At 48.7% G+C, this 13,563-nt stretch overlaps 1 protein-coding gene and 1 pseudogene across 1 annotated transcript in view; both read left to right on the top strand.

The window, feature by feature from the left end:
- Positions 1-13,563, top strand: part of NMNAT2 (nicotinamide nucleotide adenylyltransferase 2) — a 199,658-nt gene that overhangs the window by 80,506 nt on the left and 105,589 nt on the right. The gene's annotated exons all lie outside the window — the stretch shown is intronic.
- Positions 3,326-11,936, top strand: LOC105978981 (annotated as a pseudogene).

The following is a 13,563-nucleotide window of genomic DNA, read 5'->3' as shown; positions in this document are numbered from 1 at the left end:
GATGTGGCATGGGGTCTTCACGCCGGGGGCTGGCAGGTGGACGTATCTGCATGTGGGTGGACCCCCCTGGAGACCATAGAGGAGCCGTGTTTCGGTTCCCAAGGCCACTAGCAATATATGCTGAGGGCCCCGTTTTTGAAATGTGAGAAAATGATTAAAATTACATGATGAGTTCATGTGGTGAAATCAGTTTCATGTGTATTGAATGTCACATGATAAAAACAAACCCAGAAAAGCAATGTTGTTAAGTATTTATGACTGACACAAGCAATGACATTTTATTGGTTAACTGTTTTTTGTGACTTGGGTAAAGGTTTACTGAGCAGATCCGTTTTCCATTCAACCATTCCAAGACACTTTGCTCCATCTAGTTGATGGCCATCGCCACCAGGTAGTGTCACTTGTCCCACTGCGTCTCTGAGTTTCATATTTGCTGTTCTTCCTTAACCCTTCTAAACATAGTCCTTGGCTAAATCCTGCCCTTTTGATCTTAACCGCCTGCTCTTCTTAGTCTAGTATTTTTGACGCCCTTATAAACTTGTCTATTGTTTGGCTGGAAATTAAACCAAAGGGTGAACTCCGTTCCAGGCATGAAGGATTGCGAAGAGCCATTCTCTTGGGGTTTCCACCAGTCTGTATCTGGTCAGTAAGCCTGGTCTTTATGATTCTGAGTTGTCCTACGTTTCCTCCCACTCTATCCAGGATCGTCTAAGGTGGTCCCTTTCACAGCAGTTGGTAGAGGGGTTGCTAGGCACCATGTAGATCATCTGGTGAGCAAGGACATTTTACGTGCACCGTCTAAGACTTAGCTGGCACCATCCAGGACTTGAATTCTAAATCCTACTGTTTTCCATTGGCCTACATGCATGGAACGTGTTCATGTTAGCACTTGCCGATCTGTCCCGCGGGAACACACACTCTCCCTCTTCTTCCATCATTGACTGATTACCGTATTCATATAACCCCTCTACTCCCAACCCAGGAGCATTTCATTTAGGCCACACCATTAAGTTTTGTTTTAATTACGTGATGTTTCCATTCAAGAAGGGAATGGTTCTTTTCTTATGTTGGTTAACATTTATTTTGCACTTACCAGGCATTGAAATTACACATATAAGCCATGTCATGATCAATCTTTATGACCACCCTACTATAATTCCCACTTTGTGAGGCTCCTCCTATTCGAGATTCACAGGCCGTTTCATATAATCTTCAAATAATGTCACAAAGTGGGCTGTTAGCACACTAGAAGTGAGACACTTAGAATAAGTGTCTAAAAAAAATAAGAAAGAATAAGTGTCTGAGGCTCCAGCGGGCCTGAGGAAGTTGGCAGTGGATGGTCTGTATCTACAGTGGGAGTCCCACAATCGCTGCTGCTACCTGGGGATGCATGGATAGCTGCCTTCAAGCTGATGAGAAGTCCTGACGACCTTATGTACGACAGTGCAGCATACTTCCCAGCCTGTCATCCTCCCAGTCACTGGCAGGGTGGAGTCTTATGGTAGTCATGGTGCCAAACCATATCACTAAGGGTCTCCTTCCCCTCGCCGGCTCTTCATCTCTATCCATTGATTCCTTGTGAATCAGTGTTCTATTGTGATCCACGAGGGGGGCATTTGTTGGTTTGTTTTTCGGTTAATTTTTGGAAGGAGATCACTAAGCCCTTCTTCCTAATCTGGAAGATCTGCTGCAGGCTGCGCACCGCGAGGGACCCTGCTGTTACTGGAAACAATGCTAGGACCATTGTGAACAAATGCTGTCCAGTCCCGCGCTCCCCTCACAATTGTGCTTGTGTTTCAGCCCATTGTGGCAACCGCTGTGTCAGTCGTTCTTGCTGAGAGTGATCTATCTTTCTGATGCCCTTCTGTTTTACCCAGCAGGACGTTCTTCTCCAGGGACTAGTGTCCCTTGACAACGTGTCCAACGTGCTTGAGACAAAGCCTTACCAGCCTAGCTTCTAAAGAGCATTCTTGCTGAACTTCTTCCAAGACAGACTTGTTCATCCTTTTGGCCAGGATAGTTTCAATATTCTTCACCAGCATCATAATTCAGATGCATTGGCTCTTCTTTGGGTTTCCTTATTCAATGTCCAACTTTCACAAGCAAAGGAGGTGATTGAAAATACCATGCTTGCGTCAGGGGCACCTCAGTCCTCAAAAGAACATCCCTGCTTTTCAACACTTTAAAGAGGTCTTGTTCAGCAGAATTTGCCCAATGCAGTGCATCGCTTCCCTCTTGACTGCTGCTTCCACTTGCATTGCATTGTGGATCCCAGCAAGATGAAATTCTGGACAACTTCAGTCTTTTCTCCATTTATCGTGTTGCTACCAATTGGTCCAGTTGAAGATTTCGGATGGAAGCGTTTGGGTTTTCTCTAGCTTGAGGTGTAATCCTTACAGAAGGAAGCAATCCATTTCTTTTCAGCTTCACAAACAGTCCTGGGAGCAGGTGTAAGTGCCTCTTTTACAGATGGGTAAACTGAAGCTCAGAGAGATTAGGGACCTGGACTCCAAGTTCACAAAGAAACTGGATGGTGTAGCTGGAATCTGAACTATGAGTTTATCACATTCAAAATCATCTTTGGAGGGAAGATCCTCTGTTTCAGAATTATGTCAGCAAATACAGCAATAGCATTCCATCACAGAATCTTGCCTTAGGTCAGGAATAAGGAATGTCTGACCTTCGAACACCAGCCCTGCTCCCCACCCACCCACCCCCACCCCAAATCATCAATACCAGTTAATATACCAGGCCTCACCAGGGAGCAGCCGTTCCAGTGGAAACTGGCTATTTTCCCTTGTATTTCTTCTGTAGGTGCTTCTGTTTTAATGTGTTCATAAAGATTCCTTCTACTCCACTCCCAAGGGTCTTATTTAGATGTAAAATTGTTCACTTGGGTATATTCTAGGAGCTGAATTGTGATCAAGCCTAATAACCAAAGTGACGTTTGACAAATTAGCACTAGCCTTTGAAAGTCGCACATATGTATTTCTGACAGAGAAGACTTTCATGCTTTGAATGGCAAAATCACGGTAATAAAATATTGCTGTTCATGAAGGAGGGTCCACTACTTCCCTCTGTCTTCCTGCAGCCTCTCTCCCTCTTCCCTCTATCTCTAAGACCTCCAGCTTGCTGGACAGCCTTGAGTAGACGTCTCTCCAGTTAGTCTTCAACCACCATCCTCCTCCTTCACCTCCGCCCCAGACTCAAAGGGGGACCTGAGAATAGTGACCCCTGGTGGTCCTTGCTTGGCGTGTGAGAGCGGGAGAAGGAGGAGAGCCCCACTCTCTCATCACCCAGCTTTCCCCATTGAAAGGTGAGCCCCATGGGGGCAGTGACTGTGTGCATCTTGTACACCTTTCTAGCCGCTGTGTCTAGCACAGGGCTGGTGCACCGTGAGCATCCAAGAGATAGTGGTTGAATGAATGGATATGTGTGTGCATATGAGCGATCATGGTCTGGGAAGGCAGGTTCCGAGGGAAGTCTGGGAAAGAGCCAAGTCTGGGAAAGAGCCGAGCTCTGGAGCCTCAGACCACACTCTGCCAGTCCAAGCACTGGGGCCTCCAATGTCAGCTGGAGCCTGGGGACAGGCTGCACCTTTTAGCAAGGCAGAATCGTGTTATGAAACGGATGATTCAGTCACAAACCAGCCTGCGCCGTCCTTTAGGGAACACATAATCCACATGACAACATTCATTTGGGTTCCTTCTAGACACCAGAAACCAGGGCCCAGCACGGTGTAGATCACGAAGCCAGTGAACCCCATCCTGTGGGTCAGGAGCACCTGGCAGGGGTCACAGCGGATGCTCTCACAACCTGCCTTTGTAACACAGGCGCCTGGGGCAGCCTGGGGCACCGTGCCCGCCTTTGACTTCACCCTGGGGTGCTTTTGTCTGAGCCAAGACCTAACCCGCTGCACCGTGCCCTGCTAGGGTGAGGTGGTATTGGTGCAACGGGTCCACAGACTCCACTGCTAGACAACACATTGGAGGTTCAAGCTTGCCCAGAGGCCACTTCGAAGACAGGCTAGGGATCTACTTTGAGAAGTCAGCCCCTGCAATCCGGTGGGAGCACGGTGGGCTCCCCTGACACATGCGGGGTTCTCAGGAGGCACGGCGGACCTCCAGCAGCTGGGAAGCATTGTGCGAAGAGAAACCTCAGTGGTTTCAGAAGGATTGAGTTTCTGGCCTTCCGGTGAGCATGCCATTTCAAGGCAGAGCTCTGCTTCCTGGTTCATGAAAAGATCGGGACTGGAAAGGCCGAGGGGCTAAGCGACACATCAAGATCTCACCAGAGCCCAAGACTCAGGAAACAAGACTTCCCTTCTTCATCGGAACGAGTGGCACAATCAAGGGAGGAAAGGAGCCTTGTTTGTTTGTTTCAAGCAAAGGGAGTCTGCCTGAAATGCCCTGATCAGACCTGTGCTGCACGAGACGCTTTGTTCCAGCAAACCTCCCAACACTCCGCTGTGTGCCATGCAGTTCCTCACTCATTTCTTCCCCTTCATCTGTTTCTGTTTCCCTCCCACACTCCTTCTTTCCTTTCCTCCATCTCTCTTTCTTCCCCCGCCCCGGCTCCCATATACTCACATTGCCAAAGGTCTTAGGTGCAAAGAACATAAATATCTTTGTGATGCTCGTATTGTCTGTGTTTGAAACAGCTCCTTGTACACAGGAGAGCTCCACAGACAGGCCCTGATTTGACACAAATAACCAACAGTAACTCACACAGCAGTCCCAGCTTTCTCACTGCTGCCCCTTGTGTGCACTCCCATACACACACGTGCACTGACACAGAACCCAAAATAACAACTCGAAATTGCTTCTTATTTTGAGGGACTGAAACCCTCTGAAGGATCTCTTTGGTGGATTGCCATTGTTTTAACTATCCTTTGGGCTGGATTGAAAAGAGGTGCGATTAAACCACCCATGTTGGAAAACTAAGGGAGTGCGGCATTTTCCATGCAGGCTCGGTCTCTATCTTCTATCAGGAATTCTCTCGGGGATGCTTTTCAAAGTACATGCTGTTAGCCTGACCATACAGACCCAAGATCTCCATCATGGGTCATGTATGTTAAGCCTCACATCAACATACTAAAACTTAGCTGCTTTCCATTTCTTGTATAAGTCTGCCCTTCTCAGGAGCCCTGGCGGTGTCGTGGGCTGCGGTCCAGAAGGTGAGCAACTTGAAACGGCCCGCTGCTCTGTAGGAGAAAGACGGGGCTTTCTAGTCCCAGAAACCAGCGGTTCTCAACCCGTGGGTTGCGACCCCTTTCAAACAGTAGCAAAATTAGTTATGAAGTAGCAACGAAAATAATTTTATGTTTGGGGGAGCACCACAACATGAGGAACTGTTTTAAAGGGTCAGGCATTAGGAACTTCCTTCATCCAGAGCTTCCTTCATCCAGAAGCCAGAGCTGTGACCGCGGAAGAGTGGCAGCAGCAGAACCAAGAGCCAGACGCAAGACAACTCACCGGACTGCCTGGGCCATGGAGCAAGTCAAGTGGAGTGCCTTCCTGCAGGAAGCTTGCTTTTGGAATAGAATGCCTCCAGGCACTTAGTTGGGGGAGCTGAGTTTGCTGATCCACAGAGCTAGAGCTGAATCTCTTTGGGCTGAGATTGATCATAGAAAAGCATGCCTTTTCAGCATTTATTGGCGGCAGTAAATGCTCTTTGTAACGTTGCCTGAGCAGTGCCAGGGACTAAGGACCAGAGAGAGGTCTGCCTGCAGCTATAGCTGAGAAGATGCTGTCTAAACCGAAAAACTGTATCCTGAGCATTTCTAAGCCTAAATTGTAATCTGTTAACTTCCCTAATAGATCCCATAATAGTTAGGGTTGTCTGACTACTGTGTGACCGTTACAGTGAGTTGTGGGATCCAGCAGAGAAGTAGAACATGCCATGGGATGGACAGTTGGGATCAGAATTGGTAGAAGGTTGGCAGGTGGAGGTATGTCTAATCTCTGCCTCATAGGAATCAGCCTTAGGTTGATAAGTTTGGTTATCCTTCCCTCTTGTGAAGTCAGAGAACATCAGACCGCTCTCTATACCATCGCTATAGTTCTTGCTCCCCAGGACAGTAACTCATGATGTCAACCCTGCCCCTCCCACCACCTGGGCCTCCCACCCAGACCATGCAGAATCCTTTGTAATATTATTCATGACCAATTTGGGTATTAGACTAATGGATGATAAATATAGTTGTAAAGTAGTTGGATGGAATATCTCTTGGAATCTTTCTACACTGAAATGCATGATTAGTCTCAACATTTTTGGTACTTGAGCAGAAGCCTTTAAAATTATTCAAGGTATTTTCCTTTAATTAGAACTTCATTCTCAAAAAAAGTTCTTGCTATTCAAAGAACGTCTCTCATCTCCTCTTAGCCATGCAGGACTCCTCTTGGCTCTCTGGGGACAGGTTCCCAGCACATACACACACACCCCAGAAAGAATCCTCTAGGCTTGGCTGTCTCTTGGTTCTCCTCCTGTCCATTGTCGGCTAGGTCAAGTGTTACAAAGCTCTTTAACTTCTCCATTAAGTGTCCAGATTCACTCCACTCCTGCAGGAAGTCTCTTGCCTGAAGGTGCTTCTACTCTATTGCAGCCACCTCACCCTGTGGCCAGGAAGCCCGCCTCATTGGCTCCCACCAATCTCCTAGTGCCAATAATGCTATTTTGTTGCCGCAATTGACACAACTTCTCACCACCTTGTGCCTTCTCTGGTGATACAACTCTCTTTGTCTACTGGGTCTAGGAGATTCTTAGTGTAGGGGTCCTAGATCCATAGGACATATTCCATTTCGGGTTCTTCTTTCTTGATGGTAACGAGGACCCCTTTCGGCTCTGAGACGGACTTTCTTTTTAAGCCCACTGAGATTGCAGAACTGACCAATACCCTTGTTGGCGTTCCATACGTTCGATTTGCATGGTCCCACCCCCGCAAAGTGTTCCATGAACTTTCTTGGCTTGAAGAACAGGCTGTCCAATAGCAATCTTCTCAACAACCTTACGAGGGAGGGCCTATTATTCTCCTCATTTTACAGATTGTAAAGCGGCATCCATGCTAGACAGTAAGGAAAGGACACTCGCAGGAGAAAGTGAGAAAACGTCAGGGGAAAAGGTACAAAGAAAGTGTGATCATTGTTTGTAGGAGGCAAGAGTCACTTTCACAACTGGGAGGATCAAGGAAAGCTTCCAAGAAAAGGTAGCATCTGAGCCTGGTCTTAGGAGAGGGTTGTTTTGTTTTGCTTTGAATGTATCGACTGCTTTGCTCTATCACAGAGAGCAAGCAAACTTACTCCTGCCGAGTGATTCCAACTCATGGTCGCCCATGTATTCTAGAGTAAAGTGTGCTTCACTTTCAATGACTGGTCTTTTAGAAGTTGATCACTAAGTGTTTTTACTGAGATGTCCGTGGATAGGTTAGAACTTTCCGTTAGTAGCAGACCACTTAACCTGGGATTACAAAAATAAACAACAAAACTCTCACTGCCCTTGAGTTGATGCTGACTCATAACGACCTTATAGGACAGAGTAGAACTGCCCTGTGAGTTTCTGAGACTGTAACTCTTTATGGGAGTAGAAAGCTCCATCTTTTTTCCAAGGAGTGGCTGGTGGTTTGAACTGCTGACCTTAAGCAGCGCAGTACATAGCCACTACATGACACACTACATGGTGTCATCAGGGCTCCTGAGGGACTACAAAAGGGGATAACATGGGGAAGAATGGCAGTGGAAGGTTGCTCTGGCAGAGAGCAGTAAGAGCAGCAACCCAGAGGTATTTGGCTAGAAATAGTGGGACAAGACACTGTCGATGGAAGACGGATACAAAACCGAAACAAACTCACTACCATCCAGTCAGTTTGGACTCAGCGACCCTATAGGGCAGGGGAGAACTGCCCCTGTGGGCTTCTGAGACTGTAACTCTTTGCAGGAGTATCAAGCCTCACCTTTCTCCCAGTGAGCGGCTCGTGGCTGTGAACTGCTGACCTCTCAGTTAGCAACCCAACACATAAGCCCTACACCAGGAGGAAGTACTAGTCAGGTGAATCTGGAACCCATCGCTATTCTTTTGGCTTTGAAAGCCACTGAAGGTGAAGGTCAGATTTGGCTTCAGGGTGTTTATTTTAGTGTCAGAGACTACAGAGGAATTAAAGACAAAAAAGCATGCGGCCTTCACACCAGAGGGCATTAATAGTCCCGGTGAGAGACAAGAAGGTCCAGAATTGAGTGTGCGTATCCGGGGATCTGTGTGCAACGTGATAAATGACCAGATGTGGGGAGAAATGAGGAGGAGAAAGAATCAAAGATAACTTTAAGGCTTGGAGAAACAGGTGCTCTCATTCATAGAAACAGATCATCATTCAGGAGGAGGCTGGGTGGAGCCAGGGAAGAGACAGCAGAGATTGTCAACAGGTAAGATTGGAAGCTGGCTCTTGGGATTGAGGATGATCATCTTTCTCGTTTCTCCCAGTGGGGCTCTGAGTCCATTGAGAATAAACAGAGAGCAGCTGCAGAATGTCCAGCTGCCCCCAGGATGAAGAAGGAACACTGCTCAGGACAGGCCTGGTTCAAATCCAAGCTCTCTCGTTTGCTCTCTGGGTGGTCCTGGGAAAGATGCCTAGCTTTCCTATCACAAGTTTCTATGTGTGTGAAATAGGGCTTTGGATGCTTTAAATGAGCTAGTCCATACGGTGCCTAGCACTCTGCCTGAGGCCCAACGCAGACTCTAAACGTGCTGCTCTACGTTGTCTCGAAGCTTTGCCATCGTTTGTATTCCCCCCTTATCCCTAAAGGAGTTCTGACGAGTGCAAAGACTCCTGTCTCCTATTCCTGTGGTAATGCAGGCACTGGATTTGCTCATGGGGAGCGGTAGACTTGTTTGGGAGGCAGATTCATTTTTTTCTCATTAAGATTTGTGTGGAGGTGAGGAGAGACTTTTCTCCACTAGGAGATCTCTTTCAATGTCAGGGTCACACTTAGCCGTTGGCCCGTCACCAGATCTTGCATCCGTCCGCTCGTCATTGTGCTTCAGGAACAGGGGCTCTCAAGGAAGGAGCAGCAGGGTGAAAAGGCAGGCACAGTGGGGGGAGTCCCTGCCCGCAGCGGGCATCGTTTATTGCACCTCTTCAGAGTGAATGAGCTTTGTTGGCACCAGAAAACAGCTCTCTCTCCCTTGCCCCACGAAGATAGCTTCATGGAGTTCTGGGTTTCTTCAAAGAACAGTTCTCTCTTGTGTCCTTTAGCAGCTAGGGAGCTAGGGAGGGGGCAATGAAAATGCACACAGCTGTGCGGCCAGCCGTGCTGTCGTGATGAGTCAATGGATTTTCCCTAGTGCTTGTTGCCCTTGTGAGGTACAGGCCAGTCAATTCCGAAATATTCCAAACCCGTGACGGAATGACAGTAGCATTGCCCTAAATGGCTTCCTAACCTGTCATCTTTACCTAAGCAGATTTCTGCATCTTTCGATGGCAGAGCTTCTGACTGGATTTTAACTTCAGAATCTGAGCCCTTGGCCATTGTACCATTGGGGCTCCTTTAGCGCAGTGTTCAACGTAATAATTAGTCAATAAATGGTAATGGATACTAATAAGAATGCTGCTGATGGCTGCTAATGCTAATGCCTGCTAACCCCGGGATTTAGGAAGGCTTTACAGGGTAGGATTTCATCCGAAGCTTAAAGGATGAGTGGAAGTACCCTAGGTGAAAGCAAAGATGGTATGGTACTGTCAAAGGAGACGAAGATTAACATTAGCCCCAGGCTGGTTCCCATGAGGCTGACGTTAGACAAACGTCTACCCTCTAACCTTTTCGCCAATTCTGACACCTGCTGTCCCTGTCACAGCACATTATTTCTCTGCTCGGTTGAATCATCCTTTGTAGTGGTCATGTAGAACAGACCATTATCACAGTTGTGGGGTTCATTAGGGAAGTATCAGGCTACAGTTCTAGATCAGGATTGCTCAGGATACAGTTCTTCCATCAGCACAACCTGTTCTCAGTGGTTCCTGCAGGCCCTCTTCTCTCTGACCCTTGGCTCCTGCTCTCTCGGTCCTTTGGCCTCTGCCCTCTTCAGGCAACCGTCCCAAAGCTCTTTAGCTCTGCTAATAAGTGCCTGGGCGCCCCATCCACCAGCCAGCCTCCTGCTTGAAAGTGCTCTGCTCTCTTGCTCTGTGCATTGGCATAGGCATGGCAGCCACCTCAGCCTCTGGGCCGGAAGCTCACTGTGCCATCTTGCACTGGTCTGGTTCTGTTCTTGCTGTCTCTCTGACCAGACTTCTGGCCATCTTGTGCTGTACCTGGTGTTGCGGCTTGTTCTCTCTGCCTCCTGGTTCTAAAATGGTCTCAGTGCAGGGAGCCTGGGTCCCCAAAATGAGTGCCACTATCGTGTCTTCTTCTTGGTGCTAGTGAGGTCCCCTGGTTTCCACCCTCCAGCCTAGCTCCCTTTGAGCCTAGTGGGGTAGCAAAGCTGACTCACCCCCTTGTGAGGGTGTCATCCCCCTTATTTGCATGGCCCTCCCCTAACAAGTGCTTCCAGTCCTCCTCACTTCCCGCAAGACGTCAGTGACCATGGACGCCGCAGTCAAGAGTCAAGCGTTGCGTTGCATTGCGTCAGTCTACTGCACAAGATCTCTTTACCACGTTAGAAAGCAAGCCCGCTAGTGTGGGGCTTAAGTAGTGTTTGCCCCAAGCCGGGGTATTTTCAGTCACTTCACATACATGTGGAAGGTGGACATGACTAAGGAAGACCAAAGAAAAGGGGATGCATTTGAATGGCGGTGCTGGCAAAGGGCACTGCGTGCACTTACTGTGCACCGACAGCAGGACGAACTTCTGTCTCCACGTCTGTCTCCGAAAAAGCACAGCCAGGATGCTCCCTGGAGGCAAGGATAGCAAGACGTCATCTTACGTCCTTTGCACATGTGATCTGGAGAGACCAGTCCCTGGAGAAGGCCGTCGTGCTGGGTGAAGTAGAGGGACAGTGACGAAGAGGAAGAGCCTCAACAAGTGGGATGGACACAGTGGCTGCGACAATGGGCTCAAAGGTAAGAATTGTGAGGATGGGCAGGACCGGGAGGTGTTACATTCTGTTGTATATAAGGTCGCTATGAATTCAATGCCCTTAGTGGGGCACAACCACCTTAGTTGCATTGTCCCATACAGTCATTTGATGGGAGTTACATACGAAGGTAATCCATCCTACCATAGGAAGCAAGGGACAATTTATATACAGAAAACATCATAGACCAAGACCCTGAGGATCAGGACTTGAGGGGAGAAGCAGGAGTAGCTGAGTGCCATTGGAGTTTACAGGAAGAGGGAGTGGGATTATGAACTGTCAGGTTAAGAGGTCAGACAGGTAGATGAGACCTCATCATGAAGTCCTTTCTTGCAATCCCAAAGAATTCAAGAGCTGGGCCCTCTTTCTCTTCAACAAGGTGGCCCGAGTGGCTAACGCAAAGATGCAGATCTTGTGAAGCCCCTGACAGGCAAGACCATCACCCTTGAGGCTGAGCCCAGCGACACCACTGAGAATGTGAAAGCTAAAATCCAAGACAAGGAGGGCATTCCCCCGGACCAGCAGCCTCTGATTTTTGCTGGTAAACAGTTGGAGGATGGCCACACTCTCTTGGACTACAACATCCAGAAAGGGTCCACCTGCACTTGGTGCTGTGCCTGTATAGTGGTATCCTCGAGCTGTCCCTGCGCCTGCTGGCCCAGAAGTACAACTGCGACAAGATGATCTGCCGCAAGTGCTATGCTCGCCTTCACCCCCGTGCAGTTAACTGCCGCAAGAACAAGTGGGGCCACACCCACAACCCGCGTCCCAAGAAGAAGGTCAAATCAGGGCCCCTGTCTACCGGCTCTCCCGCCTCCTGCTGGTGTTCTCCTGAGCCCAATGGCCCTGGGCCCTCAATAAAGTCTCACTTTCACTGACCTGAAGCAAAAAAAAAAAATCCAAGAGTTGAGAGCCTGGAACCAACAGATTTGAGTTCAAATTCTAATTTGGCTGTCAATGAACTGCATGCCCTTGAACAAGGCAGCCTGTCAGAGCCTTAGTTTGTTTATCCTTAAAATGAGGACAAGTCTTGCTTTAGGCGATAGGCTTGTCATTAAGTTCTGATGAAATATGGGTGTGTAGTGTTTGTGACCTTCAGCCTACCCACAGGTGCATATTCTAATAGCCCCTCCCCTTCCCTTCATTTCAATCCTGGTTGTTTAGTAGGGCTCTGGGTCACAGTCATGTGTGGCTCCCCTGATATTAGGATACTTGCTGGGTGCCATCATTAAACCAACCACCTGGCAGGTTGCCCTTGGATTGGCTTCTTCTGCCCGCTGAGTAGGGCCAGGAGGAACAACTACTTTCCGCGTTGAAGCAGCTGGATGTTCACGCTTATGCCAAGCAGGTGTTTGGGGAAACTTTCCAACCTAGCCGTCTATGAGAAGCACCAAGGAGGGCAAACTGTCAGGATGCAAACAGCCAACCGCACCAGTGGCTTTGCCACCTAGATGGCAACCAGTGGTATCTATTTGAATGGTGCATGATGCAACTAGTTAATGCCCTGGCTCCTAACCAAAAGGTTGAAGGTTCAAGTCTACTCAGAGGTGCATCGTAGGCAAGCCCTAGCCTAGAGATTTACTTCCAGGGTTCCATCCAATGGGACATTCTGCCATCCCAATTTGCCTTCCCAATCCTGATAGGCTGAGTCAGAATCCACATTTTAACAAGATCCGCAGGTGCTTATTTTAGATGAGCTTATTTGATATGAACTTCAGCTGGTTGATACCCAGGCAGCAAAGTAGCTGGGTCCCCATTAGTTGGAATCCACTTAAAGGCAACTCTCCCAACCCCTGTGGAAGTAAGCATGAGAGGCTGGGGTTGCTAGCACAGCTGGGTGCCCCTCTGCCAGAAGGCACTATCCAGGAAAGGAGGAGGCAGAATGGCGGATACCAGGGCCTGAGGCTCCTTGCTGGCTGGTGAACCGCACCTTACACAGGTGAGGGAGCCATATTCTGCCCTAGTTGGAATCCACTCTGCTGGTTCTGTTGATACAAGGACATGGAGCAACCTTTTCTCTTCTTCCATGCATTCTTGTTCTCAGCTTCTGATCCCTAACAGCAGTCCGAAGTTGACCTCCCAGGACAGGCCTGTGTGTTCCCTGAATTAATGGAAGCTTCCCACTCTGCCCCCAGGTAGACACGCCCCCTCCAAGGCCTCTCCCTGGGCCACCCACGAAGGCAGAGCTAAAGATGGTCCCGAAAAGGAGCTTCATTTTTCTGGTGCACCCAATAGCCCCCAGGGCAGTCATCTGAATGCAGTGGGTTCTTGACACCCACTAGGGTGGCTGTCTCAGAAAGGAAAAGGAGCAGGTGCTGGTGAAAGTGTGAGGAAATCGGGCCACTCCTCCCGCGCTGGTGGGAGTGCAGAATGGTGAGCAACAGTTTGGTGGCTCCTCACCAAGTTCAGCAGACCATGCGATCCAGCAATCACATTCCTATGTCTGCACCCAAAGGACCTGAAAGCAGGGAGGGACTCCAACAGACCCATGTACATCCATGTTCA

The sequence above is a fragment of the Echinops telfairi genome, unplaced genomic scaffold (assembly GCF_000313985.2).
Source record: "Echinops telfairi isolate 266 unplaced genomic scaffold, ASM31398v2 ScPeMD7_7424;HRSCAF=8462, whole genome shotgun sequence".
NCBI lineage: Eukaryota > Metazoa > Chordata > Mammalia > Afrosoricida > Tenrecidae > Echinops > Echinops telfairi.
Note: the sequence above shows the minus strand (reverse complement) of the source record. Positions and strands in the feature narration are given on the sequence as shown.